This window comes from Hyperolius riggenbachi, chromosome 7 (genome assembly GCF_040937935.1).
Source record: "Hyperolius riggenbachi isolate aHypRig1 chromosome 7, aHypRig1.pri, whole genome shotgun sequence".
Taxonomy (NCBI): Eukaryota; Metazoa; Chordata; class Amphibia; order Anura; family Hyperoliidae; genus Hyperolius; species Hyperolius riggenbachi.
The window spans coordinates 277,246,904-277,259,111 of record NC_090652.1 but is presented as its reverse complement, the minus strand read 5'-3'; the positions used below and the strand labels follow the sequence as shown (position 1 = coordinate 277,259,111).

Genomic DNA, 12,208 nt, shown 5'->3' with positions numbered 1-12,208 from the left:
TCCTATGAGGCAAATGGCGGTTCAAACAACCCTGTATCAAGGTTATCTTCATATGGGTTGGAATCAGGAACTTGCACAGATTTTTAACTGCTTTAATATAATGTAAGATCCTACCTATAATAGGATCCACATATGCTTTTGTCTTAGGCAATGACATCTGAAGCAAATCGAACGTTCCCTCTGCCCTGGGAATTTCGGTTTGGCTGGTCATTCTGTAACGTTTGCGGAATTGTTTTCGCGGTCAGCGCACAAAATGTGCACTGACACAGCGAAAACCTTCCACAAGCGTATAATTGGGTGAACCCAGGCTAGGTGCAATGCACCAGCAGAGGGTAATTCCCACCGGCAGATGGCGCTGTGGAGTGCAGACGAGCACAGCCTCTGCAGAGCCACAAATGTCAGAAAGAGCACAGATACAGGATGAATGTGTGTTCACCAATCTAGACGCGACCCTGCGACGGTGAACACACATCAGCAGAAACAAAAGCAAGAACGCGTTCGCGAGAAATGCGATCGCCAGAAGTGACACAAGACAGATCAGAACAGAACACAAGAGTAGCAAAGGCACAGCAAACGACAATAAGAAATAACGAAAATAACAAATGCCAACTAAACGCAAACACCGCACTCATTCGCAACAGCGAACGCGTTTACAGCGCGATCTCCGCACGTTAAGCGCAACAGAGACAAGCATGCCTAACTAACCACCGACAGACAAACACGAAACACAGAACGTGAGCGCTTGCTCAGCGGTTACCTCACCGAGCCTACAGCAAGCGTTCAAATCAGACAAGACAAACAAACAGAAAACAGGAATAAGAGAGGAAAGATCCACTGCTCTTTCCGTCAGAGCGAGAGCGATCCGAGTTCAGGAACAGGCTAGGGAAGATCCAATGCTCTTTTCACCAGAGCGAGTGCGATCCGGGTACAGGGACAAGAAAGCAGATCAGAAGGATCCACAGCCGCTACCGCTAGGGGCTAGTGCGATCCAAGCACGACAGACAGATGAGATAGCAGGGAGCAACCGCTGCTCCAGCTATACTCCAAGAACAAAGATCAGAAGGATCCACAGCCGCTACCGCTAGAGGCTAGTGTGATCCAAACACGACAGACAGATGAGGTAGCCGGTAGCAACCGCTGCTCCAGCCTACACTCCAAGAACAAAGATCAGAAGGATCCACAGCCGCTACCGCTAGAGGCTAGTACGATTCAAACACGACAGACAGATGAGGTAGCCGGTAGCAACCGCTGCTCCAGCCTACACTCCAAGAACAAAGATCAGAAAGATGCACAGCCGCTACCACTAGAGGCTAGTGCGATCCAAACACGACAGACAGATGAGGTAGCCAGTAGCAACCACTGCTCCAGCCTACACTCCAAGAGCAAAGATCAGAAAGATCAACAGCCGCTACCGCTAGAGGCTAGTGCGATCCAAACACGACAGACAGATGAGGTAGCTGGTAGCAACCGCTGCTCCAGCCTACACTCCAAGAACAAAGATCAGAAGGATCCACAGCTGCTACCGCTAGAGGCTAGTGCGATCCAAACAAGACAGACAGATGAACAGAAGGGGCTACCAGTAGCGACCGCTGCTCTGGTTAGCACCCCAGACAGACAGAACGATTTCCTGACAACCACCGTTGGTGACAGGACAATCGCAACAGAGAGGCAATACAGACAAAACAGATAGCAACCTAACTGCACTAGGGAAGGAGGCAGCTAGGTGATTTGCATAACCAATGTATGCAAATCCCTCAGCAGCAGAGCAGATCAGAAACTTGCAAAGGAAAGACAGGTCTCTCTGCCTGCAGCCCACAGACTAGAGGAATGGAAAAACAGCTGTCTGCCTGTGCAGCCAGCTGAGCGGATCATTACATTATACTGTACAATGATTTTTAGCTTTTAAATTCATTTTAGCTTATAACAAATAGTGTATGTACTCTCCCTACTTACATGTGAACTCTGGATTTACAATGTCTCCCCATCCCCCAAAGTCTGTGGTATGTGATGTTTTAGCAAACAAGTGATCTTATATAGAGTTGGGCCGAACCTCCGATTTTAGGTTCGCGAACCCTGTTCGCGAACTTCCGCGAAAGGTTCGGTTCGCGAAAAAGTTCGCGAACCGCAATAGACTTCAATGGGGAGGCGAACTTTGAAAGTTTAAAAAAATTCTATCAACTGGAAAAATGATAGAAAACATGTTTCAAAAGCTCTAATACCTGGAGCCACACCTAATTGAGTGAAATACACATCACTGCTGGAGGACCCGCCCACCCTCCCTCCTCCAAGCAAGGTCCTTTATACCATTTGCCTGCCTACACTAATTAGTTATGGGACAGCTGCTACACACTCTGCTAGGGAGATTTTAATTGGCCTCCACCCTCCACCCTCCACCCTCCACCCTCCTCCCTCCACCCTCCACCCTCCACCCTCCTCCCTCCACCCTCCACCCTCCTCCCTCCACCCTCCTCCCTCCTCCCTCCACCCTCCACCCTCCTCCCTCCACCCTCCTCCCTCCTCCCTCCACCCTCCTCCCTCCACCCTCCACCCTCCTCCCTCCAGGGAGAAGGGAGGAGGGAGGAGGGAGAAGGGAGAAGGGAGGAGGGAGGAGGGAGGAGGGAGGAGGGAGAAGGGAGGAGGGAGAAGGGAGAAGGGAGGAGGGAGGAGGGAGAAGGGAGAAGGGAGGAGGGAGGAGGGAGGAGGGAGGCCAATTAAAATCTCCCTAGCAGAGTGTGTAGCAGCTGTCCCATAACTAATTAGTGTAGCCAGTCAAATGGTATAAAGGACCTTGCTTGAAGGGTGGGTGGGCGGGTTCTCTAGCACTGAAAGCAGTGTGTATGACAATAACATGTCTGCTGACAGTGAAATGGAGGCTAAAAATTTTGCTCAATACAGCATTATGGGGCGAATCGAACTTCCGCAAAAGTTCGCCTGATGCAGGCGAACGCGAACCCCTGGAACCGTTCGCCGGCGAACCGTTCGGCCCATCTCTAATCTTATATAGTTGTCATAAATTAGCTAGTATCCCTGTGTGACCCTCCTGAAGTTGCAATTAAGGCATCTAATGACATTTATTTATGTGTAAAAAAGAATGTTTCTCCACCGAATGTTCAGTCTATATAAGCTGTGTTTTAATATCTTGTTAATGTACAGGAACAAAATCTGAAGAAGGCTTATTAGCTGAAAGCTTACTTTTTATTTATCTCTAAGTTAACCAATAAATGATATCATCCTGATTCAAGACTTCTTGCTTTTACTGATGGCTAACACGGTACAACACTCTTCTGCTTTTACCAATATTTCACTAACAAAAAATATTGCTGTAAAATAGTAGAATATTGGTAAGAGAAAGATATTCTACTATCGGATATTCCCAGGCGCCCACATTTAATTACGCCTCTATTTCATGCTTGGTGGTCAGGGGTTGTGAACAGTAAACAACCATACAGTTACCTGCAGGTTCAAGACAGCAGAACTCTGTGAACCGGTCAGGAGCTGCTTTAATTGGCTCCTGGGCTGGCCTTGTCATCACTGTAGATTGGCTTACATTGATTGACAGGGTCAGGAGCCAATGAAAGCGGCTCCTGACTGGCGCACGGCGCTCTGCCATCTGCCGTCAAAGAGAGGAGCCTGCGGCGGGGACAGAACGGCGTGACCAGCGGGAGCAACAGATTATTGCGGCGATTCGTCGGTAAGCGCCGTTGTACAGTACCAGCACAGTCTCTGGTCTTTAAAGAGAACCAGAACTGAAAATAAACAGTCAAAATAACCATACACAGGTCATACTTACCTTCTGTGTAGTCTACTCCTCAATCCCTTTCTCCCCTCCTGCATCCCATTTGTCCACTGTGATCAATGGAATTCTTCGTCCTCCATTTTAAAAATGGCCATTACCCCATAACAGCTTTCTGGTCAGCACACTGTTAAACTGTAATATAACCCACTTGAGCCATAGGGAAACATGGACATTACCAGGCACATTCAGTTGTAACTGACAGCTGCTGGTATATAACTGACAGCAAGTGGTATATTTCAGTCTGACAAAATATTGTCAGAACTGGAAGGGATCACTGTAAGAAGAAAATGTTGAGCTTCTGAGAGGAACTGACGGTGATGTTAGTATGTAATATTCATTTGCAGGTACATCATGTGATATTTTTAAATAATTTTCCTTGTTTCAGGTTCCCTTTAAGGGGGCAGAGACTGCTGGTACGGAAGTGGTTAAAGAAGAACTTTTGTTTGCTAATCTTCTAAAAGTTTCCTAACATAGTAAAGACTTTACTGTGTTCTAATATGACTGAGGTGAGAGTTAAAAACTTCTTAATCCGATGGCAAACATTTAAAAAAAAATTCAGTCCAGAATCGCCAGATCACATGTTCTCCAGTGTTCTCAGATCTTTGTAAATCAGCCTCCACTAAACACTGTTTTAAAGCCTCTTTCACACCAACAGCTGTACTGCTGCACAGTGCTGCTCAGTTCAGCCACTCATCCCCTTGCACTGTCCCCCGGTGAAGTTACGCTGCCTCCTGGAGCACTCAGACGGCTTCGGGGAGCACTCATGTCTCTGAGTGCTCCTGAAGCCTTGTCTGTCTTCTGAAGCCTTTCAACGGTCTACTAATGCTGTGTACTCACCGCCCAACGTGGCCTGCGACGTCCCATTGACGACATTCATCAGCGCCGCCTCTTCCTGTCGGCGGGTGTGAACGACGTCATGTAATGATACACTCCGGGAGCGAATGAGACTTCAAACGATTGCGGTACTTTGCGCTGGAGTCGTTGGGTATCTTAGTGATCCGAACCGCCGTATGGGCGTTATTGTGATGCGACGCTAAGCGACGTTACATGGTCATACGCCTGCACCTACATCCCGATATCACATAAACGATCACCTGGCGCTAAAAAAAAGTCAGTCAGCTGGAAAATTGTCTGGAAAATAGCGACATGGGTACTTAGCTAAGATATATTCAACCACTTGGTCTAGCACGTGGAAGGGGGAGGATAGTTCTGGATCGAGGAGACCGAGAGGGATAGGGTAGGCTTAATGTGATCCAGAGCCTTTCTTCTCTATAGGTAAATCTCAATAAAAAAAAAAAATTCAGTTACTTCAAAGAATAAAGCCCACATACCCATGCCGATGTACCCAAAGCCTTGGCCAAGGATCTAGCGTGCGTAAGGCTTACCCCCACCCCACTCTAAAATGTACCGTCCTGTCAACCTTCCACCCTCTTCCACAGCAGTAGAGTGCATCACTAGGCTGCAGGCTAATCCTGATTCCTGAACCTTGCAGGTGACAATAATTGGGCCCGATCCAATTCAACTTTCCTCCTGGTGATATTTTCACATCGTATCCATGAAATGCCTTCTAGCCACCAGCAAGCAAGAAAATACTCATAATTTTGCAGTACTTTTTCGCCTACTTTTTGGTACTTTTTTAATTGCAGAGCATTGAAAAAGTTAGTTTAAACAGAAGATGACAAATTGTCCTGAAACTTTTGAGAAAAATTATTTTGAAATTTAGGAAAAAAGTTAATTGGATCAGGACCTTTTTTCTTAACTAATGGCTCACGCAGTACAATACTCTATTGCTACAGCTAGTGCGGTAATAAACGTTATGTACTTACTTTTGTGTAGCAGGAGGATACTTGCATGAGTAGGCTACATGGCAGAGAGAATGACTTTACTTTCACTGTTCGCAGTGATGTTGGTTCTCGGCTCTATTTATTTTGATGGCTAGGGAATTTCCACATGACAGTTGACATGCCTAAAGCAAGGGCTGAGCTGGTTGGACTTTTGCACGCACATACCGTAGTTTGCAATACAAAGTTCTTCCTGGTGCTTTACATAAAATGTATCACTTAAAATAATCACCTATTTGGTGAAGAAAGTGTGGCGTATCTGCCACCCCCGTCACCACTGCACTGCCACTTGTGCCTTCCTGTGGTCCCCTGCTGCCTTTTTTATCAGACCTCAGATCAGAGGTGACCGGAGAGAGGCAGGGGATGGTGGGTGCTCGGGGGTGGGGGCAATTTTATTGTTTGGTTTGCCAATATGGCCAGGCGCCCTATTACCCAGATACGTCTATGGAAAAAGGAGTCAAAATGCACTCGGATCGGCACCACCAAAGTAGTATAAAGCTCTTTTATTCCATAAAAGCAGTGACAGACGCTGTTTCGGGCTGTGTAGCCCTTTCTCAAACTGCTAAAGACAAAGTGCACAAAACCTAGCCACCTTATATACACCCACAAGTGGGCGGAAACACTATAAACGGACCTGATGGGGAACAGGTAAAACTTACCATATGTGCCAAGTGCGGTGTGCTATAATAAGCATATCCACATGCGGGTCAAAAAGGTAAACGAAGATGCTGACGCCCCGCACCACGAGCGCACATCCAATGGCAACTCCCGTGCGTGATGACGTCAGACGCCGCGCGCAGGACCATTACTGAAGAGCGCAGACCTAACGTTCAGTCACATGTGGCTGTGGGCGGACCTAGATCACGCCCACCAACATACTAAAGATCGTATGTAAATAAGAGCCATAACTTTAAAGCCCGCCTTCCGCAATCAATGCGGAAAGAGCAAGGGGCCAATAAGGATAAGCCATTCACCACCAATCAGCTTGCAATACGCAAGCTGTATACACTAACATGCTGAGTCCATCTCAGTAAGCCTCACCACGCCCCCGTTGCTAAGTAAACAAAGCAACACACGGGGCTAACAGTTCACAGGCATAGACCCATTAGATATATGTGGTAAAATGACATGGATCCGCATGTGTGTATGCAAAGAAAGCACAATAACAATAGAATAAAATTAAAACTACTTACAATAGTCGCCCATCTGATCCGTATAGCAACATTCTAAAAACATCAGAGCTATATTGAGACAATCTATAGACAAATACAGAAAAAAAGAAATAAGATGGTTAACCAGATATCAATAAACAATGAGGTTAGATACAAAATCGTAAATCATATTCCCTGTTTAGTCCCCCCGCCCCATGGTACTCAATTTCCTAATCCAAAAGGCCTCTTTGCGTAGTAATGCTTTATCCCTGTCTACAGCTCTCCAATTAGAGGGCATACTGTCAATTACAGTCACTCTTAACTGTGAAACTGAATGTCTGTACTCGTGAAAATGATCTGCTACGGCTAAAGTACAAGATAAATTGCGAATGTTGGACTTATGGGAAGCTACCCTGTCCTTCAATCGCTGAGTGGTCTTGCCTATATAGGCAAGGCCACATGGGCATTTTAACATATATATTACATATGTAGAATCACAATTGTATAATCCACGAATCCTAAGAGGGGCACAAAGCGAAGGATGTGAAACAGTATCACCCCTTATGACACTATTGCACATGTGGCAATTGAGACAGGGATACATACCACGACGTGTGGTATTAGGGCCTGTGTTTTTAACAATTTTAGTACTAATTTTGTCACGGACAGTTGGTGCTCGTTTGAATGACATTAAGGGTGGGTACCGAAATTCTGGGACCGACGGGAGTCCGTCCCTGAGAGTATGCCAATGTCTGCGGATGATCTGTGAGATCCCCTCACTGCAGACATTGAAAGTGGAGACAAATGGTAATCTTGGGCCAACTTTCCTAGCACCTCCTCCTGTCCTTGGTCTAAGGCCGTGATCAGGATACCCACGTGCCTTAAATTTGTCCATCATCTCACGTCCACGTATGCGCCTCATTAGTTTACACTAATACTTTGTTCCACCAGCATGCTTTATGCTGGTGGAGATTTATTGACGATATCTTTTGCGTATGGAGGGGGCCACTGAGTCAGCTGCATGAGTTTATATCTCAGCTCCATGCTTCTTGCGCCCACGTGCGCCTCACGGTACATGCTGACAGAACAAGTGTCCCCTTTTTGGACGTTTTGGTGTCCATTGGTGACTTGGGTGTGAATACTGATCTGTACGTTAAGGAGACAGATCGAAACTCTGTTTTACATTATAATAGTTTTCACCCCAAGAACACCAAGGATTGCATTCCATGCAGCCAATTATCTCGTGTTAATAGAATTGTCAGTGGTGACCAAATGAGGCGCATACGTGGACGTGAGATGATGGACAAATTTAAGGCACGTGGGTATCCTGATCACGGCCTTAGACCAAGGACAGGAGGAGGTGCTAGGAAAGTTGTAGTACTAAAATTGTTAAAAACACAGGCCCTAATACCACACGTCGTGGTATGTATCCCTGTCTCAATTGCCACATGTGCAATAGTGTCATAAGGGGTGATACTGTTTCACATCCTTCGCTTTGTGCCCCTCTTAGGATTCGTGGATTATACAATTGTGATTCTACATATGTAATATATATGTTAAAATGCCCATGTGGCCTTGCCTATATAGGCAAGACCACTCAGCGATTGAAGGACAGGGTAGCTTCCCATAAGTCCAACATTCGCAATTTATCTTGTACTTTAGCCGTAGCAGATCATTTTCACGAGTACAGACATTCAGTTTCACAGTTAAGAGTGACTGTAATTGACAGTATTCCCTCTAATTGGAGAGGTGTAGACAGGGATAAAGCATTACTACGCAAAGAGGCCTTTTGGATTAGGAAATTGGGCACCATGGGGGCGGGGGACTAAACAGGGAATATGATTTACGATTTTGTATCTAACCTCATTGTTTATTGATATCTGGTTAACCATCTTATTTCTTTTTTTCTGTATTTGTCTATAGATTGTCTCAATATAGCTCTGATGTTTTTAGAATGTTGCTATACGGATCAGATGGGCGACTATTGTAAGTAGTTTTAATTTTATTCTATTGTTATTGTGCTTTCTTTGCATACACACATGCGGATCCATGTCATTTTACCACATATATCTAATGGGTCTATGCCTGTGAACTGTTAGCCCCGTGTGTTGCTTTGTTTACTTAGCAACGGGGGCGTGGTGAGGCTTACTGAGATGGACTCAGCATGTTAGTGTATACAGCTTGCGTATTGCAAGCTGATTGGTGGTGAATGGCTTAACCTTATTTGCCCCTTGCTCTTTCTGCATTGATTGCGGAAGGCGGGCTTTAAAGGTATGGCTCTTATTTACATACGATCTTTAGTATGTTGGTGGGCGTGATCTAGGTCCGCCCACAGCCACATGTGACTGAACGTTAGGTCTGCGCTCTTCAGTAATGGTCCTGCGTGCGGCGTCTGACGTCATCACGCACGGGAGTTGCCATTGGATGTGCGCTCGTGGTGCGGGGCGTCAGCATCTTCGTTTACCTTTTTGACCCGCATGTGGATATGCTTATTATAGCACACCACACTTGGCACATATGGTAAGTTTTACCTGTTCCCCATCAGGTCCGTTTATAGTGTTTCCGCCCACTTGTGGGTGTATATAAGGTGGCTAGGTTTTGTGCACTTTGTCTTTAGCAGTTTGAGAAAGGGCTACACAGCCCGAAACAGCGTCTGTCACTGCTTTTATGGAATAAAAGAGCTTTATACTACTTTGGTGGTGCCGATCCGAGTGCATTTTGACTACAGAGGGCCCCAAGAGGCACTGGGGCAGGGGTCAAGGCACACCCCCTGGTTCATTGGTGCTCCTACCGCTTGCAACTTTGGATTCTATGGAAAAAGGAGAACAACCAAGATTGCATCTGACTCCTCTCACCCTGTCCAGTCCATCCTTCAAATTCTGCCTTCGGGAGAAAAATACCAATCAGTTGTAACAAAAAACATTCAGGCTCAGGAATAGTTTCTCCCCCCAGGTGTTAGACATGCTTAATGCAGAACCATGCTGATCCATTCATCACAAACAGCAATTCTGAAACTGCTACAACTTGAAAGCACATCACAATGGACAATATCATTGCAACTCAAGAATATGCAATGATATTAATTTGGCGCTTTCACATCGATGATGCTCATGTTTTTTTAAACTTAGAAAAATGACAATTTAAAAACCGTTTTCCTTTGGATTTTTAAAATCTATTTTCACAAATCCAAAAGGTACAAGAAAATGTCTTACTGCACAGGACACTCCCAGCGGTGGGAGAGTAATGGAGGATGCGTGCATTGTGCATGCATAGGCCGGTCAGGCGCTCTTTCCCATCGCGCTCCCATCCCTGGGAGCATCCTGTGCCTGCTCAGTACTACTGCGAAGGTGTAGATTGCTCCCAGGGATGGGAGGGCGATAGGGGAGCAACCCTGGCCGTTCTGCGCATGGGCGACAAAGCGCGACTCGGCCAGGCTTTCAGACGAAATTGCCGGGGCCCGGCAATGGAGACGGCGACGCATGTGACGTCAAGTGGCAGGCGGGTGAGCACTAGGACAATAGAGTTGGCCATCGCTCGGGCAAGTTTATCCTCCGGGCGGATCAGCTGTCAAGCAGGAGTCGGTGGGGGGGCTGCTGTACACCTGCATGACTATTGGCTGAGGTGGTTGTTATCGGCCGCCTCAGATGACTTTGATCCTGCGTGTGTACGAGCCTTTACTCATATACCTGCACTGATAAACATCTTGGTAAACAGAGTTCTGTCTAAACGGAGGTAGACACACTCAATGAGTGTCACCTGTCAGAATCAAGCTCAATCCATTGAGTTTCAATACGGTGTACAAGTGCTGTATAGGACCGTCCAGAGCCAAGGGACTTTTATGTTACTATGTGCAATGGCAGAGGTCCAATGGCATTTATTTATTTAAGTATATAGCGCTGACATATTACGCAGGGCTGTACAGAGTATATTGTCTTGTCACCAACTGTCCCTCAGAGGGGCTCACAATCTAATCCCTACCATAGTCATATGTCTATGTATGTATATTGTGTAGCGCATGTATTATAGTCTAGGGCCAATTTAGGGGTAAGCCAATTAACTTATCTGTATGTTTTTGGGATGGGGGAGGAAACTGCAGTGCCCAGATGAAACTCACACAGACATGGGGAGAACATACAAACTCCTTGCAGATGCTGAACTGGCTGGGATTCTAACCGGGAACCCAGCGCTGCAAGGCGAGAGCGCTAACCACTACACCACTGTGCTGCTCATGACATGGTGAGAAGGGAATAATGTGCTTTTCAGGGTATTTAAGCAGCACACGTAAGCAATAGAAAGTGAAAGAGACGTACAACAGTTTCTCTTTACTATAAGTGAATTGCCAAAGTAATGCAGAGAAATGGTGACTGCTCAAGGGGAAAAACATACTGTATGAACAAAACAAGTACTCAGTGGTGCTCGGATACCCCCAGTCACAAATTCAAGTGATCAGGATTTGACTCCACCCACTTACCAATTTACTCATGATCACAATCATGAGTAGAGGGATTTCTGACTCGAGTGCGGTTTTGAGTCGAATAACCGCATGTAATCCTGAATCACGAAAACCCACCGACTTTAACTAATAATATCAAAGCTCCCTTACATGCCAGAAACACCAAATTTGACAGATATGTTAAGAAAAACAGTGGGAACAAGAGAAAAACATTTTTTTTTTCAAAAAGACCTTATTGTTTTTGAGAAAATCGATTTTATAGTTTCAAAGGAAAAAAATTATACATTTAACTGCAGTAAATACATTAACTGTCTTTTACATTTAAATGTAATCTGTAGTCCACAAAGGATCGGCACCACACGGTATATGAATTTCAAATAGCTCTTAAACTTTTATTGCATAGTTAAAAAATGACAGGCAGCAACAGCCCGCTGTTTCGGCCTAGAAGGCCTTTATCAAGTTGCCAAAAGTGTCAAGTACAAACACATATTCCACATCACCACTTATATATCTCTAACTCCGCCCATAGGACGGAACACCTTAGTGTGTGCAAATGGGGAAGCAGACCAAGTGCGGACCTGATGGGAGACTGAATAGGCGAAAATGTAACCGCCCAAAGAGAGTATATAAAAAATACCAAAATTTAAACTCAACAATCAGGGATGTAATCCACGGCAGAAACCGTCAGCAGCATCTCCCCAGGGCAGCTCATATGTGCGCATCATGAACAGCGCGCCGCCGCTATGCAATCAGCGGCGGCATCCGCTGTAAACATTGCCGGTCATGTGACTGAACACATGGCCGGCTGTGACCAATCACCTGCGCCCAAGCCTCAGCCAATGGGGGACAGCTGACCTCAGACCAATAGAGGAGGGGGGCGTGTCAGTAATGCGGAGACATGGCTCACACAGCCCAGTGCCAGCCATAGTGTCTCCTAGCAACATATAAACACAGACACAGCACTCAC

The 12,208-nt window shown here is 46.0% G+C and overlaps 1 protein-coding gene across 2 annotated transcripts in view; it reads right to left on the bottom strand.

The window, feature by feature from the left end:
- Positions 1 to 5,689, bottom strand: part of LOC137525852 (protein mono-ADP-ribosyltransferase PARP15-like) — a 74,149-nt gene extending 68,460 nt beyond the window's left edge. The window contains exon 1 of one of the 2 annotated variants that reach the window (XM_068247074.1): positions 5,623 to 5,689. The gene's annotated coding sequence lies outside the window, so the exon portion shown is untranslated. The remainder of the gene's footprint in view (positions 1 to 5,622) is intronic. The other variant, XM_068247076.1, reaches the window with a different exon arrangement.
- Between the last annotated feature and the right edge of the window lie 6,519 nt (positions 5,690 to 12,208).